Below are 20,015 nucleotides of genomic sequence, written 5' to 3'. Positions count from 1 at the left end.
GCTTCCTGTCGTCGATTCTTTTGTGCAGGGCAATGTCCTAAAGCACTGGGATGTGGGTCAGTGAGCTTGGATGCAGGGAAGGACGTAAAAGTTCACCCCTCGGAGGACACTTTCTGGGCCTGGGAGATGAGCCCGTGGACAAGTGCTTCAGCATGAGGTGGATGGAGAAAGCCGAGTGAGAGGGAAGCAGAGCACAGGAAAGGGTAGGAAGGCTCACCGCAGGGGCAACCCGCTGCCCCGTCCCCAGGGCACCTCCACTGGAGAAGAAGGCTGGATTTTATAATAGCAGCAGCCACACCCCCAGGTCAACAGTGGAAAGCTGGGGGCCTGCAGGAGAGGGGCTGTGGGTGGCCTGAGGACCACCTTGCCCGAGACAGATGGTTGCAGATGGAGGACAGAGGGCAGGGTCTTGTGGGGACGTTTCAAGTGCACCTGTTCAGGGCAACGGAGACAATGAAGCCTGCTGCGCTGCGCTGTGCTGCGCTACAGTAGGTTGACTGAGACAATTGCCTGGAGAACTTTTACATTTCCAGATTCCAAATATTCCTGCCTACTGAATCCAGCTGTTGTGAGCGTATCTTGCTGACAGTGCCCGTCTGCAAGGGCTACACCCTGCTCCCAAGAAAATGAAGAGAAGTGGGGTCGGGGGTGCTTGCAGAGGGCTGTTGTCCCACGTGTGGACTGTTCCGGACTTTCAAGATCGGGCTTAGACCAACCGTCTCATTTGGTGGAAAATAACCAACAAAACGAAGAATCCTCTGACTGCCACACCCCAGTCCCCCAAAATCTTTGGAAGACATCTCTACCAAACAGAATGTCCAGGTTTAGACGTTTAAAACACAACCTCTTAAATGAACGGTTCTTGTAATTTCACCAAAATGAAAGGGTAGGTATTTGAGCAGACTCAGATCATTAAAGACAATAACAAAAACAATTTTTCTAATGACACTGAAGGCATGTGAGGTGTCTGCTAGAATGTGTTGGGCTCAGAGGATTTTGAGCACATGAGACTCAAAGCCTGGGAGATTGAGATGGCCCGCAGCTCTGGGGGTCCCTACCCTTGTCGATGTCTGCTTTCCACCTCCAAAAGCTCATTCTGTCTGTGCGGGAGACAAAAACATCACCAGGGGCACCAGGTGAGACTGGCAGATACACCTGGCTGCTTACAGACGGCGCGGCCCCGCAACTCTTAATTTCTCTTCCTGTGCCCGCGAGGCTAGGGTCAACGTCTGTGCCCGGCGAGGCTAGGGTCAAATGTCTGTGTCAGGGGCGCCCACCTGGAAAATGGGGACAGAGGCAGGGCTGGGAATCCGAGGGCTGTGGCCAGGGCAGTAAGGGATGTGGGCAGCTAAGCGAGGGGCTCAGAGATGCTCAGTCCTTCTGTTCTCTCCATGCCTGGCACGGAGAGACTGGGTCCCTGACACCTAGTGATTCAAAGGTCTTTGTCAAGGGGGATTCATTTACCGTATAAGAAATGGAACACAAAATAGTGAGAGTTATTTCTTTTAGTATAATTTATTGTCAAATTGGCCAACACACATTGTATACAGTGTGCTCTTGGTTTCGGGAGTAGATTCCCGTGATTCAGCGCTTCCATACAATACCCAGTGCTCATCCCAACAGGTGCCCTCCTCAGTGCCCATCCCCATTCCCCCCTCTCCCCTGCCCCCCATCAACCCTCAGTCTGTTCTCTGTATTTAAGAGTCTCTTATGGGTTTGCCTCCCTCTCTGTTTATAACTGTTTTTTCCCCTTCCCTCCCCCATGGTCTTCTGTTAAGTTTCTCAAGTTCCACATATGAGTGAAAACATACGGTATCTGTCTTTCTCTGCCTGACTTATTTCAGTTAGCATAGTAGCCTCCAGTTCCATCCACGTTGCTGCAAATGGCAGGATTTCGTTCTTTCTCAAAGCCAAGTAGTGTTCATTGTATACATAAGCCACATCTTCTTGATCCATTTGTCTGTTGATGGACACTTAGGCTCTTTCCATGATTTGGCTATTGTGGAGAGTGCTGCTATGAACATTGGGGTCCACGTGCCCCTGTGCATCAGCACTCCTGTATCCCTTGGGTGAATTCCTAGCAGTGCTATTGCTGGGTCATACGGTAGTACTATTTTTAATTTTTTGAGGAACCTCCACACTGTTTTCCAAGCAGCTGCACCAGTTTGCATTCCCACCAGCAGTGCAGGAGGGTGCCCGTTTCTCCACATCCTCGCCAGCACCTGTTGTTTCCTGAGTTGTTCATTTTAGCCACAGTCAGTTAACTCTGACTGGTGTGAGGTAAAATAGTGAGATTTACCAGAGGTGCTCAACAAATGTGAAGCCCCTGAGGCTGGGGGATTCCATGTCCATAGCTTTATTTAAGAAATGATATGAGCACCTGCGTGGCTAAGTCAGTTAAGCGTCCGACTCTTGGTTTCAGCTCAGGTCCTGATCTCCCAGTTTCGTGAGTTTGAGCCCCGCGTTGGGCTCTGCACTGACATCACAGAGCCTGCTTGGGATTCTCTCTCTCCCTCTCTCTCTGACCCTCCTCCATTCACACTCTTTCTCAAAAATAAATGAATAAAGTTAAAAGTAAAAAAAGAGAAATAATACATAGCCGCATCCTAACTGAATGGGACGCCTTATGGGTTTGATCTGCTCTAAATCACTGCCCTTCTGGATTGCTATGGCGGTTATTTACAGCTGTAAAAAAAAATCTGAAAATCTCCTTTATAACCAGGTTAGTAAGGTTTTACCTGAAAGGAATGTAGAAGTTACATTCAATCTATACATCCAAGCCACGTGATTTATTTAAAGAAGTTTGTAAGTAAAACTAGGTAAATGGATTGAAGCCTAGTTACCCGAATCCAGACACAGACTCGGGACTTGTTCCTCACCACGAGTTCTTTCTGAGGCATTAAGGACGACAGCCAATTCACGTTCCCTGAATGATTAAAAAGCTTCATTTGCAAAATGGGTTTGTGGAGTTATTAGGGGCTTTGTTTTTGGGGAAAGCTGAATCGTTGCAGTTCTTTTGCCTCATGCACATATTTCCCACTTGGGGCAGAAGTTAGAGGAGTCAGGTTTGTGCTCGTTGCAAACAGATTTGTTTTATCTGACACATTCGGTCTGAATACAGTCACATTTCTGGGCCCATCTTTCTGCGTTCTCCTTACATCATGCCCGGAGGAGTCCTGATTGCAAAGGTGACAGCGAGTGACAAAAGCCTCAACATCAGAGTCGAGTGGGGGATCTTAATTGCGATTCTGCCTCACTTCTCTGTTTGACATCAGCAACAAGGCTTCCATTCTCTCCCGAGGAAAGAGAGGGGGGTTGGGATGCCTGCTGCCTGGGGTCCCTTCCAGCTCGAGCTGCCCTGAGTGGATGATGCTCACCTCCTCAAGGTCTTGTCCATGGACACCTGCAGGCTTCGTGTGCTGCCTCTATAGTCCCCAGAGGGTCAGCTCTTCATTCCTCCTATCCACAGACCTCTGGTTTTGGACTCAGTGTTGGAGGGGAGTCTGGGGGCCCCTGAATTCCCAGAAGGCTACCTGGTGAGAGCCATGGGCATGTCCATGTGCCGAGCTGCCTCAGTGGCCACCCCATTGGGTGATTCAGGGTCCCAAGTCCCCCATCCTGATGCAAGGCTGGTCCTGGGACCTCCCTCCATCACCTCCCCACTGTAGTGGCCACACGGACGTGGCTGAATTTCCCCGGAGTCAGCCAGCCCCAGGCCTGGGGGTGGGGAGCCTGCGGAACACACCTTGGCCTCTCGCTGGGGGGACTAAAGGACGTAGCAGCCTTTCTGAGGTGTAACATGTTCATTTCACTGAGGTGGCTTCAGCTTGACGTCAAGTAAATACTAATCCAGACTCACTAAGGGGAGACTTTGTTCAAAAGGGATATTGCAGTGTGGGGGACATTCTGACAATCAGATCTGCAAACTTCTCGAGAGTTAGGGACAGGGAGTTTTCTTTTCTAAGGAGATGTCACAGGACTCAAAGGACCCGGGCGTGGGGAAGTGAGAGGAAGCAGTGACCTGAATGGACAGAGGGTCAGAGGATGTCCCAGCCCTCAGGACAGGCGGGGGAGGCTTCCTGGGGGTGGCAGTGAGCTGCACCTGCTGACTTAGAGCTGGAGAAGCCCCGTGAACTTACCACAGGCGTAGGGCCATCCAGAGAGATCTAGGTGGATAGAGGGCTCCATCCCCTTTACCGCGGGCACAATTGTTGCTGCAAAAGTAGCACATATTTAAAAAGCTGTGGATGGGGTGCCTGGGTGGCTTAGTCGGTTGAGCATCCGACTTTCGCTTGGGTCATGATCTCACGTTTCGTGGGTTCGAGCCCCGCGTCGGGCTCTGTGCTGACTGCCAGCTCAGAGCCTGGANGGGTTCTGTATTTGAACTCCAAGGAAACGCTTCCAGGAGCCCGGGCAGCTGCACAAGGTCTGGGGGGGAGAGGGTGGGGGGACCCCCAGTCGGGGTCCCCCACCAGCCACTGAATTAGGGTTTCTGGGAGAAGAACCTGGCATCGGCGCTCTGTTCTGAAACACCACTGGCATGGATCCCAGGGCTGGTGGGTCTAAGGAGACAAAGCCCCATGCAGAGGAAATGATTCGAAGAAAAGATCGAGGTCGAAATCGGTTTCCAGGAACCAGAGAATATTCTGTAAACCGGAGTCAGCTTGGCCCGGGGCAAGAGTGGAGCTTGAAGGGAGGGTTCCAAGAGCCTCTAAAGAGCAAGGGGCTGCCTCTCTCAGCCAGTGTGGGGCCTGCGCTGGCCACTAGGGCTGGGGCCTCCGTTGTGTTCTGTGTTATTAACTTTTCCTTTGGTAAAGTCCATACAGCAAAACATTCACCGTTTTAATCGTTTTCAACGTGCAAGTCAGCGGCATGAACTACATTCGCATTTTATTTTAGGGTATGAGCCTGTTCCAAATGATAACTTGCCATTTGACTTTTTAAATGTTTATTTATGTTTGAGAGCCAGACAGACAGAATGCATGTGCATGAGTTGGGGAGGGGCAGAGGGAGAGGGAGAGAGAGAATTTCAAGCAGGCTTTGTGGTGTCAGCGCAGAGCCCAACTCGAGGCTCCAGCCCATGAACCCTGAGATCATGACCTGAGCCAGGATCAAGAATTAGATGCATGGGGCGCCTGGGGGGCTCAGGCGGTTAAGCATCTGACTTCGGATCGGGTCATGATCTCACGGTTTGTGTTCAGGCCCCGCGTCGGGCTCTGTGCTGACAGCTCAGAGCCTGGAGCCTGCTTCAGATTCTGTGTCTCCCTCTCTCTCTCTGCCCCTGACCCACTCGTGCTCTTTCTATCAAAAATAATCATTAAAAAAAAGCTAAATAAAAGAGGTGGACACTTAACCGACTGAGCCACCAGGCGACCCTGCCATTTTATTCTTAGCTTGACTATTAAATCTGAAAGTCAGCACCATGTTTCGCTTTGTATTCAGATCAGAAAAGATATGAAAGTAGTACTTTGCAGTACTTGCGCTTAGAACTTTCCGTATGGGGGTTTTGTGAGTGAAAAAACGGTGTCACGTCAGATGTGTGTGTGTTATGATACATAGTAATATCAATAATATCGTATTAATAGCCACACTGACTGATCAAGAACTGACCAAGAGAGATTATGTCACGGGCCAGGGTGCACTGCTGGCTCCTGGCAAGACTGGGTTTGAATTCAGGGTCCCACGTGCCTCCTTCCCTACAAGCATAAATACATGCTTTCTTTCTTCCCTGACGACATCTGACAAGCTAAGATGTCAGTTTTCCACAGAAGAAGAACAGAACAAAGTGCAGAAGACAGGCACACGCGCCACCCTCCACCCTGGGCGGACTCCTCCACAATCACACAGGAGCCTGGGCCCCGCCCACCTTCTCTCCCTCCTGGCCCCGCCCTGTCTCCCTCCTGCCCTCCCCCTCTCCCTCTCATGCCTTGCACCCCAAGGTGGCCACTAAGACTGTGGGTGTATGAAGGTTACAAGGATAGTGCACACACAGACACACACGCTCACACAAGTACACCTACACATTCATATGCACTTACACACACCACACACATTTATACACATACATGCTTGCACACACCTCATGTATATGTGTATACACTCACATACATGCACACACCATGCACACACACATCACAGGCATACACACAGACCCACACATGCTGCACACACTCACGCATGCACACATGCGCGTGCACACACACACACATGCACGTAATCTCTCACACGCACAACGGGCTCCAACTCCACTCATTTCAGAATGAGGTTAGGTCCGAGATTCCTCTTTTCCAAACTCACATCCATTTCCTGCCCTGTTTCTTTTTTTATGAATACGTATTTTTCCATCAGTAATCATCTTATTTATATATTTTAACTTTATTTACTTATCTTGAGAGAGCGAGAGAGTGGGAGCGGGGGAGGAGAGACAGAGAGGGAGAGGGAGAGAATCGCAAGCAGGCTCAGTGCTGTCAGTGTGGAGCCTGATGTGGGGCTCGAACTGACGAGCAGTGAGATCATTACTGGAGCCGAAATTAAGAGTCAGACACTCAACTGCCTACGCCACCCAGACACCCGGTAATCTTGTTATTTTTGAGAGACGGAGTGCAGCCTGAGGTCAACACTAGTTGGAGAAAAACCTCACATTTTCTTGTGCGTCTCTGGGGCTGCCCTTGCGGGTTCCCAGAGGACGCGTTTCCCCTTTCCTGCGGGAGCTGCTTCTGAAGCCCACACCCCACCTGCGCTGCTCCCTGGAACTTCCGTGGGCTGGCCAGTCTCCGGTGCAGACAGGCCCCCCTATCACGTCTGCTTGGAAGCCATCGAGGAAGGCATCATGTAAATTTAGGAAAGAAGAAAACCTAAGGTGACAACTGACTGAGGGGTAAATAAATGTGTTTTATAAGGAGCAAGTGACTACAGTTTTACCTCCCACCAACCAGAATGGAGGTCTGTATGAATTCCCAGCTTTCTAATTTCTGACCTTGACTTTGGCCCTTGCTCCCTAGACCTTGCAAAGCCTTTCCCACGTCTGCCGCCATATTCTGTAGGTACCTGTGTCTGATGGCAGGTACGGCTCCATCCCGAGCCACCGCATATCCGTTTCTGAAGAGTATCTGCTGCCCCCTCCACCGCTCTACGTCTCCTTCTCGCTCCCTGTCGGCTGTGACTTTGGGGAGGGGGTGGGGTGTCCACAGAAGGGCCAAAGCTCTGAAAATGCCTATGGAGATATTTCTGGTTTGTAGCTTAAGTTTTACCTCATTTCCACACTTAAACGTGGCTTTTCCCGTAGAAGCAGCAGAATGACACCTTACCTCTAGTGCAGTGATTCATTCATTCAGGTGTATTTATCGAGTCCCTACTGTGTGCCCTGAGATGAAGGCACTGGGGTACAAAACAGAATAGCAAGATGGCCGTGCATGGAAGCCCACCATCCAGGAGAGAGGGACGTGTGGGCAGGGGGGCTGCCAGGAAGGACCCTGATGCACCTCCCATAAAGAACTTTCTATTCCCATCACAGGCTGAACGGGTGTCCAGGGTCAGGGGAGTTGAGGGGGAAAAGTGGGGAGAGGATGAGGGAGCTCCTTTGCCCCGTGCCTTTCCTCTCAGTCAAGTGAGGAAGGAAGGAAGCCTCTGCCTCCCCAGATGGGCCACAGTGGACTCCATCAGGGGTCACCGTGGCACATGGGGTCCCACAGGTACCCAAAGGCAAAGGCAAGGTGGACCCCGAGTTCCCAGGTGGCCCTGTAGCTTCCCAAAGGGCACCCCTGAAGAAGGGATCACGTCCCTCTTCTTGTGAGCACAGGGCTAGGGCCCCCCTACCCACACCAAACCCCCATGTCCGCAGAGCTCACACCCACAGGTGGGCACCCCGCTCCAGGCCAGGTCCCACCTATGCGCACCCTGAGATGGGTGTGGACCCTCCAACTCTGGGCTGGGGCGTGGCTTCAGCTCTGAGCCAGACAGCCCCCTATTCAAGCACGGTCCTCGCCAGACCCTAGGGATGCAGGGGAATCTGGGACTTTCACTTTTGCCAGTCTCCGCACGTGTCCTTCGAAGGGAACGCCAACCTGCTCCATGACTCCTGGTCTGCTGAGACGCCAATCAAAGGACAATGTCTGGCGTGTCATTCTGCAGCAAGATTGAAAATGGCTTTGAAGCAGATAAATCCAGTGTAGTATAATTTTGAATAAACCAAATAAGAGAAAGGAGGTGGAAAATGAGAGGTCATCTGGTCCAATTCCCTGGATTTACAATAAGCAGATGATTTGACTTGATCTACCCAGGGTTATGGGGAGTGATAGGAGATAGATTAAAACCCACCTCCTTGAGTGGTTGGGATTCCAATGAAAGTGAAAACTGGGAAAAGAGAGCTGGCCCAGTGAGTCTCAAACTCTAGTGGACGTGGAAACCACCCACGAGCTGGTTAAAACACCCCCAGAGCACTGATCCAGCAGGTCTGGGTGGGGTCGATCATTTGCTTTTCACAAATTCCTCCAGTGATGCTGATGCTGCTGGTCAGGGACCCCACTTTGAGAACCACTGATGTCCCTTTAGCTCGGCCACATGGCAGTCCCACAGCCCTCTCCACTCTGCGGTGGTGACCCAGGAGCTCTGGCGTGTGTGCATATGGGCTGATCCTATCCCTGTTCTGAAAAATGAGAATCGCTGAAGCACTGGGGTCTAACACTGGATTTTTATAATTCTTCCTCTCACATTTGGGATTTTAGTTTTTAGCTGTGGTTTACTTCCAACTGATGTCAGCGAATATTGGGCAGAATTACACCCTCTAAATTACGCTCGAACGCCCTGTGTATTTAATATATCTTTTGTTTCCAACATCCTGGAGTCTTTAACTAGCCCTTTTCCAGATCAAATAACATCCCCTGCGTTTTGATTTATTTACAGTTTTTCTGAGGCCGCAGGAAAGCCAAGTCTCATTGTTGGCACACAGCTGGGTTTTCTCCGCCCTCTGCTACCTGGAGGTTAATTGAAGCAAACATTCTAGAAAAGAGAAAGTCCCCAAACACATGGCAGAAGAGTGAGCGGCCTCAGGCCCCGCCTGCTGCACCATTACCAAGTTCGAACAGCGGAACCCAAGCTGAGGATGCCCCCGAGTGAGTGACCCCCAGGCGGGGCTGGGTTTCCTTCTTCGGGAATACACTGCACTGCTTTTGCTGCTGTGTTTAACACTTTATTTCACAGTAACTGCAAAATTAGAGACAAAAGTTTAAAACAGAACAATGACACCTGTATACCCTGTACTCAGAATCAACTACTGTTTCCTTTTTACTTTTAGCTCCTTCATTGTCTGTCTCTCTGTATTTAATATTTTCTGAACCATTTGAGAATAGCTTGCAGACATCATTTCTCTTCACCCCCAGACAATGGATATGCTCTTACCCAGTGGTTGTCCGGTCATCACCTACAGTGAGTTTCATATTGGACACAACCCTCTGACCTGGCCCACAGTCTATACCCCGTGTGTGACCATGAGCCCAAAGATGTCCTTTAGGGTACTTCCCCCTGGTCTAGCACTGTCTAGCATCACTTTCTGCACTCAGCTGTCATATACTTCAAGCTCTTTTCCCTGGAAGCATTTCAGACTCCGGCCCTTCTTGTCTTCTCGGGATGTGTTCTCGGCAAGTGTTTGCTCACGTGTCACACCCAGGGCACAGGCTGTGGTCTGCACTAAGCGCCCGGCCTCCCTGTGGCCCATTTCTCTGCTCTGCACTTGACAGTTTTCCTCTTGCATCTAATAAGAAATCTGTGGAGAGGCCCTGTGAGACTTGACAATATCCTGCTCCCCCTCAAAATCCACCCGCACCCCCAAACAGACTAAGCCTTCCTTGATGACTCCTGCCAGAAGCACACTGTACAGCAATGGCCGCCAGAGGAACCCTGTTCCACCCAGCACGCCTGCTGCATTTCTCAGCCTGACTTGGCAATACTACTACTACTACTTGGCAATACTACTAAAATACCACTTCAACACCATTATAACACTACTACAACACCACTACAACGCCGCTATAGTGCTGCTAAAACACCACTACACCACCACTACAATGCTGCTACAATGCCACTAAAACACCACTACAACACTACTACGATGCCACTACGATGCCACTACAACGCTGCTAAAACACCGCTACAGCACCACTACACCACTACAACACCGCTACAACACCACCACAATGCCACCACAACACTGCTAGAACACCACTACAACACTGTTACAACGCCACTACAACACTGCTATAACACCGCTACAACGCCACCACAACACCGCTACAACGCCGCTACAACGCCACCAAAACACCACTACAACACTACTATAATGCCACTACAATACCACTACAACACCACTAGAACACTACTACAACACCACTACAATGCTGCTTCAATACCACTACAGCACCACTACACCACCACTCTGACACCACTCCAACACCACTCCAACACCACTCCAATACCACTCCAACACCACTACCACTACGACACCACTACAATACCACTACAATGCCACAACAACATGACAACACCACAACGCCAGGACAATACTACGATGCCACTATGATGCCACTACAATGCCACAACATCACTATGACACCACTACAACACTACTACAATGCCACTATAACACTGCTACAGCACTAGTACAATGCTGCTACAACACCACAACAATGCAACAACACTACAACACTGCTACAACACCACTGCACCACTACAACGCTGCTACACTACTATATTGCTATTACAACACCACTATACCACCACAACACCTCTACAACACTGCTACAATGCCACTACAACACCACTACGATGCCACTACAACACCACAACCCTACTACAAGGCCACAACAATGCCACGACAATGCCACAATGCCGCAACAACACCACTACGACGCCATTACAAAACTACTATAACACCACGACAATGCCACTACAACAGCGCCACAACATTACTGCAATGCCACTATAATGCCACTACAATGCCATGACACCACCATGACACCTGTTTGACACCACAACACTACCATGCCACTATAACACTGCTACAGCACTACTACAATGCCACTGCAATGCTGCTACACTACTACATTGCTACTACAACACCACTACACCACCACAATGCCACTACGACACTGCTACAATGCCACTACAACACCACTATGATGCCACTACAATACCACAACACTACCACAAGGCCATGACAATGCCACGACAATGCCACTATGATGCCACTACAATACTACTATAACACCACGACAACACTACTACAACACCACTACAATAGTGTTACAGCACTTCTACAATACCACCACAATGCCGCTACAACACCACTACAACACTACTACAACGCTGCTACAATGCTGCTACAACACTGCTATGCTACTACACCACCACTACAATGCCACTACAACACCAAAACACCACTACAACGCCACTGTAACACCACTACGATGCCACTACAACACCAAAACACTACTACAATGCCACGACAATGCCACAACAATGCCGCAATGCCATGATGCCACCACTACAATACTACTGTAACACCATGACAACACCATGACAACACAATGCCCCTACAATGGTATACAACACTACTACAATGCCACTACAAAACTACTACAATGCTACCACAATACCATCACAACTCTGCTATAATACTGCTACTATACTACTACAGTGCTACTATACTACTACTACAACACTACTATAATATGACTATAATAAGACTACAGTACTACTACGATGCTACCATGATGCTACTACAATACTATTACAATACCACTACAGCACTACAATAATACTAGTACAAGTGAGAGCCCTCCCCTCTCCCCCGGTTATCTTAAGTATCTATGTACTTATTTACATGGACCCATGGATATTTTGCAATAATTCACTGTCATCCTTAACTCTATTGGAATGCAAACACTCCCAGATTTGGCTAGTGGGAGCTCCTTCCCGCAGCTCTTGTGTGTCCTTGTGACAAGCCCCCATCTCTGTCTCTCTCCCTTTTTTTTCAGTATTTCCTTACTTTCTGATACAGTAAGACATCCCATGCTCATCTACTTTCTCCACCCCATATTCAGGATCTGCCGCTTTTATCCCCAAAATAAAGTGTTTGATACCTTTCTGGTGCACTTCAAAGCTGTACAGAGTTTTCTTTAATAAGTAATTAGGCTCTAGGATGGAAAGCTACTAGTCAAATAAGACCCTTTTGGTGGCAAGAAATAGAAAACCTGAGGGGAATGCGCACAAGGAAAATGCCAGTTAACTGGGTTGGCGTTCTCCCAGGAAGGGGGGAGGGGGGATGGGCAAGCCGTGGCAGGGAGCAGTGCTTCTGAACCTCTGCGGCTGCTGACCCTGGATGTGGGCACTCACGCGTTCTCAGCGGCAGGACCTGGCTTCTCTCAGCGGGCCACCGTGAGCCCAGAGCCCTTCCTCTAAAGAGCAGGGAACCTGATGCCCAGGGTGCCCTGAGCTTATGTTGTTTGGCTTCTGCCCCTGATGAATTTCTATTCAAAACCCTGAGGAAGAGGTTCAGTGTTTCCTGGGAAGAATTGGGTCTCCCTCGCTGGCTTCATCGAGATCCCTGGAGACAGGCTCGTAAAAGAACAGGACAGCTTCTGAGCAGGCCGAGTGCAGGCACAGGAGGAGGTGAGGGACGTCAGGCAGGCATGAAAACGGTTGGTTGGATTCCTGAGCACTCTTCTCGGCAGCTGCAGATGAGTTATTTTCTCTGCTGTAAGTGATGCTGGAATATAAAGTTTCCAACAGCCACAAAACCATATTGCATCCCTGACAGTTCGTGGGTCATGGCAGCCAGGTATCAGAGGAGCAGCCACCAACACTTCCTAGTGTTGCAGTCCCCTGCCTGAGCTGTGGCGTCTCAATTAATGGTGGAGAGTCCACTGGGTGGGAGGGAATTTGGTGACTCGGGCAACTGGCCTGACCTAGTGGATTGTGGACTAGCCTGAAAGGCACTTCCTCCTCCGGCACCCCCGGCTGTGTGCTCTGTGTTTGGCCGGAGTCATTGTTTTGATGACTGTGGCCTTGCCTTCACATAGACCTTGGCCAACTGTGACTGCTGGTGACCACAGATTGACAGAGTCCGGGTGTGGACTAGCCCCTTTCTCTTCCTATTACTCAATTCCCAACTCCCTTCTGGCATGCCTTTGACATTCTTCTGGTTTGGACCCAATCTATGGGTCCTGTTTCACCCATCAAATTCCAGATTCGGTGTGTCTAGGACCATCACAAGGAGTGGCCAGTGTGAGCCCGGCATGCAGGTCCCTCTACACTGAATGGCAGCCACTGCTCCTGTCATCCCAGGGACCACCCACCACACACAGCCCACGTCCTCCAACCTCATGATCAGCACCTGCAGTGGTCTAAACAGCAGCCGCTCTGCCACCAGCTGGGAGGGTCTCCATGCGTCCAGAGCTCCCACCAAGGCCAGGGAAGCTGCAGGAAGACATAAGGAAGTAGAGCTGGGCTCCAGGGCTAGGTGACTTGTGTTTTGCCTTTATTATGAATGTGTCATGTTTCCAGGAGTATGGGCATGCCTGAGACTAAACTGTGGGCTCCACCATGAGGGATGGGATTAGTGGTTCCGGGGCCCTGCCAGAAACACAGCTGTGTAGACAAGCCACAGTGACCTAATCTCCCAAACTATGAGCTGGCCCCGTCCAGCTGCAATGGGGAGTATGAGAGGGAGCTGGAACGGAGTGGAAAGGTATGTGAGTGTTTGTGGATACGGGCTGGGGAGGGAAATGGCTTTGACAGAGAGACAGAGAGAGAGACAGAGAGAGAGAGAGAAATATACTTTATGATTCCAGGGAAAGGCTATGTGAGCAGACAGCAAGCATCCCTGTGCCCAGAGGGAAGAGGAAAGCGGCAGAGAAAATAGGAAGGTTTAATAAGCAAGATGAAAGAAGGCAGTGACGTTAGGAGAGGCACACAGCAGCAGAGAAGGGGATGGACGCTTTTGTCCAAAAGAAATGAGTTATACTTCACTTCCAGGAAAGTGACTAATAAAAAGAAAACTACTTGGTTATTTTAAAGAAGGGATTAGTGAGATGTCGAGTCCTCATCTTGATAAGGGTCTCTCCCCCCACCCTACACCCTCTGGGGATAAGTGTGGACAAGCTCATATCTCTGCTCCACCACCCGAGACCTAGTGAGTGGGCAGTCTGGTGTGTGTTTCTTCCACTCACTTAGTTGACGTTTGCTGAACACCTACCCTATGATGAACTCTGTGGTGGATGCAGGGTTCAGCACAGTGCGGGAGGCATCAAAACCTGCCATGGAAGAACAGAGGCGTGACAGACGACACGGTGGCAGGGCTTGTGCCGCATACCGCAGGTGGTGAGCGTGGGGTGTGACCGTGGGCGACGGGGGGAGGCCCTGGAGATAATGAGGAACAGCGCCTCGCATGGGGAGATCAGGGAGTATGTGGAATTAACCTGGTCCATTGCATNGGAGCTTAAGGAACTGGCTGGGTCCTAGTTATTTCCAAATGGAGGGTTATAGTCATTGGGTCCAAGGCAAAGTGGATCCAAACACAAATGCTGTCTCCCAGGCAGTGATGCTCACCTCAACTCCCTTCTCCCGATTCTCCTCTTACCCTTGCTATCAGCCCCAGATCCCCCCTCAGGAAAGAGGGCCCTGCCCCGCGCCGGCCGCAGCCCCCGTGGGCACAGTCCAAGAACACAGAGTGCCTCTCAGTCATTCCAGTGGTCCTGCCCTCCGTCATTGTGCGATTGTTGGGGGCCCAGTGTTCTCTCCTCCCTGCCCCTCCCCAGCCTCCTGACAGCCTCCTCTCCCCTGCACATCTTCCAGAACAGTGACTGAAGGCAGAGGACCCTCTTCAAGTCTTTGTTCGTTTTTTTACTGATCTTTTCTATTTTTGGACATTCACAAAATCATGAAGGTATTACTGAAAGCACATTTGGCCAGTCCTTTTGAGTCAAAACTTAAGACCGGTATCCCAAGAAGAAAGAAAGAATGGAAACTTTTGGACGACGGCTTCAAAGATTCATGTTTTCAGATTCCTTTATCTCAGGACAAAATACTTGAACTAGAAAGACAGCACCCGTACATTCAATAGCTTGGCTGCCAATAGCTCTAACCATACACATCACTGGTTCGATGAAAAGGGGACATTTTGGGAGGAAATGGAGCAAATTATGATAATTTCTGAATGTCTCCAATTAACTGGTTCAACACGTCCAAAATTTGGTCCAAAGGCTGGAGACCAACTATTGTAAAATGGGAACCTTTTACACAAATGAATAAGTTCAATAAATAGTATGAGGGTTTCCCCTCTATCTGTGTGCCAGTATGGCGTCTGTAGCATTGTTGGGTGACACACACAGGAGCACGGTGACCTTGGCTGGATGTGTGGTCTCATCTTCCCCCACCCCTGGGCTTCCTCTGGGAGCTCCCATAGAGGTGAGCAGCATGTCAGGAAACAGGGGCCTGCCTTAGATATGACTCAAAAGCAACGTGTTTCACAGAGAAGGTGCCAAACTGAGCTGTTCAGTTTTCTGAGGACTTGAACAATAAGAAGGTCACTTATCAAATCTGTTAACAGTAAATAGTATTTTCTGAATCCAGGAATTTGGAAGTAGTAGAACTCTAAAGGGACAGAGGATGCAGGGGTCGGAGGCTCTGATCTTCTGAGAGCCCAAGGAAGGGCTGGGGGGGTGGGATGGGGGGATTTGAATCATGGCATAACTCAACAATCATCCCTGTCCTTAAACACATCCTCTAGGGAGGCGGCCCTCCTAGGAAGAGTCCCAGCTACCATCCAGTGAAGTCACACACACACCTGAGGGCAGGAGTTCCACAGAACTGGGTGATCACGATAACCTTGCTGGGAAAACCAGGAAGGACTTCCATCTCAGTGAAACTTATCTGAGCACCTGAACATCCTCCCCAGCTAGGTGAGTGTCCCCTTGCCAATTCGGTGCTGACACGCCAATCTGCTTCCATGAGGATGTACTGAACTGAGCTCCTGCTCAGCACTTGAATTCCGAGGAAGCAGTGCAGGGCTCAGGGGAACCCTCGATGTTCTGGACGGCCATCGGACAAGAGGCTGGGGTTTACTCAACCTTGAAACACTGTCTCCTGGCCTCCGGGTTGACCAACTTTGAAGTAAAATAAAACCCAATCTTCTCTGCTGTCAGCTTTCGACTCTGTGGTAAAGGTTGGCCAATGGTTTTCCGAGTTAAATTTGCACAAACCAGAACATCGTAAGGGTTTGTTATGAACCCTAGTGGGGAAGACGCAGAAGGCCAGACTCAAGCTCTATGACGCTGAGGTAGCTGATTGCAAACCCACTTGGACGTACGATGACAGTGGCCCACAGCCGGAGCTTTCTCCGAGCAAGCCAAAACCCTCTGGAAAGCCTCTCGCATGCCTTCCCGAGTTTGTGTAGGTATGTTTGGGCCGCTTTCCCCAGTTGTGCTGCAAGGTAACTTGCCTCCCAGGTCAACAGCATGAAACAAAAAGACAAACTTCAGGAAACAAAAAGATAAAGCTGCTTGCTCAGAGTGAGATCAAACCCAAAATTGGATTCCATCCAACTGGCGCAATTAATTAAAAAATCCACCACAACTGGAGACTGAAATATCTCAGACTGCTCTATTTCCATTGCTCGCCCCTCCATACCACAGTTCAGGGGTTTAACAAGGAGCCAAGTTCAATAGGGACAGACATTTAAGGAAGAAAAAAAAAACCTCATTTTATTTAAAACTTCATTTTATTAAACTCAAGGAATTTGTCTCTAGGTTAGAGAGTTGATCCCATGACTCAAAGGTCTCACGTTGGCCTCCTCTGAGGGCTTGGGAAAACCGTGGGTGCCCACGGAGGGCGCAGCTGATAAAACACAGACGCTGCCCACCCCCACATCAACGGGCACTTGCAGTTGATCCCCATGGGATAGAAATGCCCCATCTGCACGGAGTCCTCCAGTGCAGGGAAACAGAGAGGCATCATCCTCCCCCGGGCTAAGAATACTGTCCTGGATTTTCATCAGCTGCATCTATGAGTCTTCCTAGACTGAGAAGCTGCCCCAGCTGCCACATGTGCGCGGATCTCATTTCAGTATCATGGTCCCTCCTTCACTGTCTGCCCCACAGAAGGGTGACATAAACGGATGTCAGGAAGGAACAGAAGAGATCATCAGCAGAGCATAACCTGCCCCTTGGGGGGAGGCTTTAGCGCAGGACAGAGGACGCTACTTCCCCACGGCCCAGCCCACACGACCCTCGCCAGCCCCCCAGAGCAGCAGATGTGTGCTGGGGGGTGGGAGGGGGCTTCGCCTGGCAGCTGCGTGTCTGTGATCACCAGGAGAAGCGTGTTCCCCACCACGAACATGGAGGGCTGCCCTGTGTGTTCAACAACCAAGTACAGATGTTGTCTCTTGTAGGGGATGTTATACAGTGGACTCAATTACTGACACTTTTTTGTCATCCTTAATCACATGAACCATCCTTGATGAGCCTATATGCCTTTTTTTGTTTCAACCCAGAAAATGCTGAGTGATGCCTGGATTAGAGGGGTAGGTGAGACCATATGCGTCTGTAAAATGGGAAAAAGGAAATGACTTTCTTCCTAAAATGATTCCAGGGGATGGGAGGTCACTTTATTAGAAAGTTTATTATGAAATCTGGCAACCTGTTTTTGCCCAACATGCACACATGCACACAGATCGTTGCAAATATCTGTGCCTTTAATTATTGTAATTAATTAGGAGAGTCGATTATACTCGGAAGGGCTTAGCTGAGACATTTGTTTGCGATGAGCATTTTCCCTCTGTGGAACTAGAAATATCATCGTAAATGTGGCGATTAACATCTCTCTCTCCAGCGCAGAGAGTGTTGACACAGATGTTTGGCTAATCATTCTGAGCAAATAACTATTCCCATAAAGGCTAAGATTAGTCGGGATTGGCATGCATTTCTTTCTTCTGTGAGCCTCGTTTGATTACAGATGATGTTTTGTTAGCGTGTATCCATGCAACCTCATAAATGATGTAAAACCCAAGAAAAACAGAGACTGTGTGCCAGAACCAAATTAAATACACATCAGAAACATGAGGGCTTCAAGGAGGTTCAGGTACCATGAAGCCCGCCTCGGTCTATTGTTGCCAACGCCTTTGGGAAAACTAGAAAACGCAACCGTGACATTAACATCAATTTGAAGTTAGGGTGGCGGCCAACACTGATTCAACACGAGGCTCAGCTGGCTGTACCTCTCAGATACAACATAGAGTGGCAGCAATCGCAGCCTCAGAAAGGACGAGAAATGGCCCGCGCAGACCACGGGGAAAAGCACTCTCTGTCAAGTACTGCAGTCGCCACCATCTTTCCCGTGAGTGGCATGGACGCATCGGGCGGAGAGCTTACTCTCTGGGTGAGCAGCTTCAGAGCCTCTGGCTGTGCTGTGTCCCCTTCTCCTTCTGTCAATCAACCCCAAGATATACATTTGGATTGCCGCCCCCTTCCCTCCGGGCTGACTCCTCGCACGGATGCCTGTGGCTTCTATCTCAATCACCATCAGCTCCCTCCGGAGCTTCTCAGGGACGCTGAGGTCCTCCGTCTCATCTCCCTGCTCCTCGCCATCCTCCTGGATGGGGTTCAGGACAACCAGAGCAAGGCCAGCCCCCAGCTGAGAACCGGCACAAACCGGCAAGGCTGGCGTCTGCTTACCATTCACATCTTTCAGAGGCAGTCGGGTGTCTGAGCCCCAGGGAGCACCCCACCAGGTGCTGGGGAGGAAGGAAGACCAGCGCATGAAATGCTTGCATACACTTTGCCCAAACTTGGCTACCAGGAAGTGAGGTCACAGCGGGAAAGCAGATGAATAGTTGAAGCATGTACCCAATGACCCCGGCAAAAAAGTGGCATCAAGGGAGTGGGGAGAAGGCTGAATTGCCTTCCTCCAGGGGGGAGGCTATGCCAGGAATGCCACGTGCGGGGGCCCCGGCGGTGCGGATGGAGCCCATTCTACAGGTGCGATGGCCGCTCACCGCAAGGTGCTTTGTGTGCAGAAGGCGCGGGCTCCAAGAGCCCTCAGGGTCTTATCTACAAGCATTTTGTCCCCGTGATGATATGGTGCCCCCGCACTCCCACGCTCTCTCTCCTGTCTCACAAGCACTAGTTAGGCTGCGTCCCCTCAGAGTAACGTGGATCCGTTCCCCCAGCATCCATACTGAGCTAAGACTCGCTCTATTGATCTTGCCAAGGAACACAAGTGACCGGCTCTTTTCTTTGAAACAAGACGTGTAAGGAGATCAGCAGGCTCACCAGCAACACAGACGCACGCTTGGGGGTTTTACACCTGCGTGCGTTTGTGTTTATCTTCAGGGTCCTTGTGGGCGTCAGCCCCCGACCTGTCCCGCTCTGCTTCACCTGCTGGCTCCCGCTCATCCTTGGAAACCTGGCTCAAAGTCAGCGTCTGCCAGGCCCATGGCTGCCTCTGTGCTAAGTGCGCAGCACCCGTGCGCTCGCTACCGGGACCCTTTGGATACCGTCTACCCGTCCATCCTTGTGCAGAGGACTCCGAACTGCTTTGGAGAGGGTGGCTGCGCCTTTTCTACCCCGTGGCACAGCTCTGTGAGGCCGGACTTTGGCATTGATGCCAGTGCAGGCGCCGGAGGGGGAATGTCTCAGTTGGCTCAGGCTGCCATGTCCAAGTACCACGGGCTGGGCTGCTCAAGGAGCAGACACGTTTTCACGGTTCCGGAGGCTGGAGGTCTCAGATGAAGGTGCCGTCCAATTCAGCGTCCGGTGAGAGCCCACTTGCTGGTCTGCACGAGGCCGCTGCCTGGCTGTGTCCCTACACGGCAGGGACAAGGAGGGCTCTGGACATTTCCCCTTCTTGTAAGGGCACCAACCCTATCACAGGAACCCCACCCTCAGGACTTCACTAACCCAAGTGCCTAGTCACCTCCCGAAGGTCCGGCCTCCAGATGCCATCTCCTGGGAGTGAGTGGCTCAACA

General features: G+C 50.5%; 1 long non-coding RNA gene across 2 annotated transcripts; it reads right to left on the bottom strand.

Moving 5' to 3' along the window:
- Positions 1 to 1,697: 1,697 nt before the first annotated feature.
- On the bottom strand, positions 1,698 to 8,442 carry LOC144219394 (uncharacterized). 2 transcript variants are annotated; one of them, XR_013331393.1, is made up of 4 exons: positions 7,308 to 8,442; positions 7,048 to 7,213; positions 4,140 to 4,214; positions 1,698 to 3,533 (listed from the first exon to the last, which is right to left on the bottom strand). It is a non-coding gene; the product is annotated as an uncharacterized LOC144219394 (long non-coding RNA). The 2 variants fall into 2 exon arrangements; XR_013331392.1 differs by having other exon boundaries at positions 7,048 to 8,442.
- Positions 8,443 to 20,015: the final 11,573 nt, after the last annotated feature.

Source organism: Crocuta crocuta, unplaced genomic scaffold (assembly GCF_008692635.1).
Source record: "Crocuta crocuta isolate KB4526 unplaced genomic scaffold, BGI_CrCroc_1.0 scaffold89, whole genome shotgun sequence".
In the NCBI taxonomy this organism is placed as follows: Eukaryota; Metazoa; Chordata; class Mammalia; order Carnivora; family Hyaenidae; genus Crocuta; species Crocuta crocuta.
This window is presented reverse-complemented; position numbering and strand designations above follow the sequence as displayed.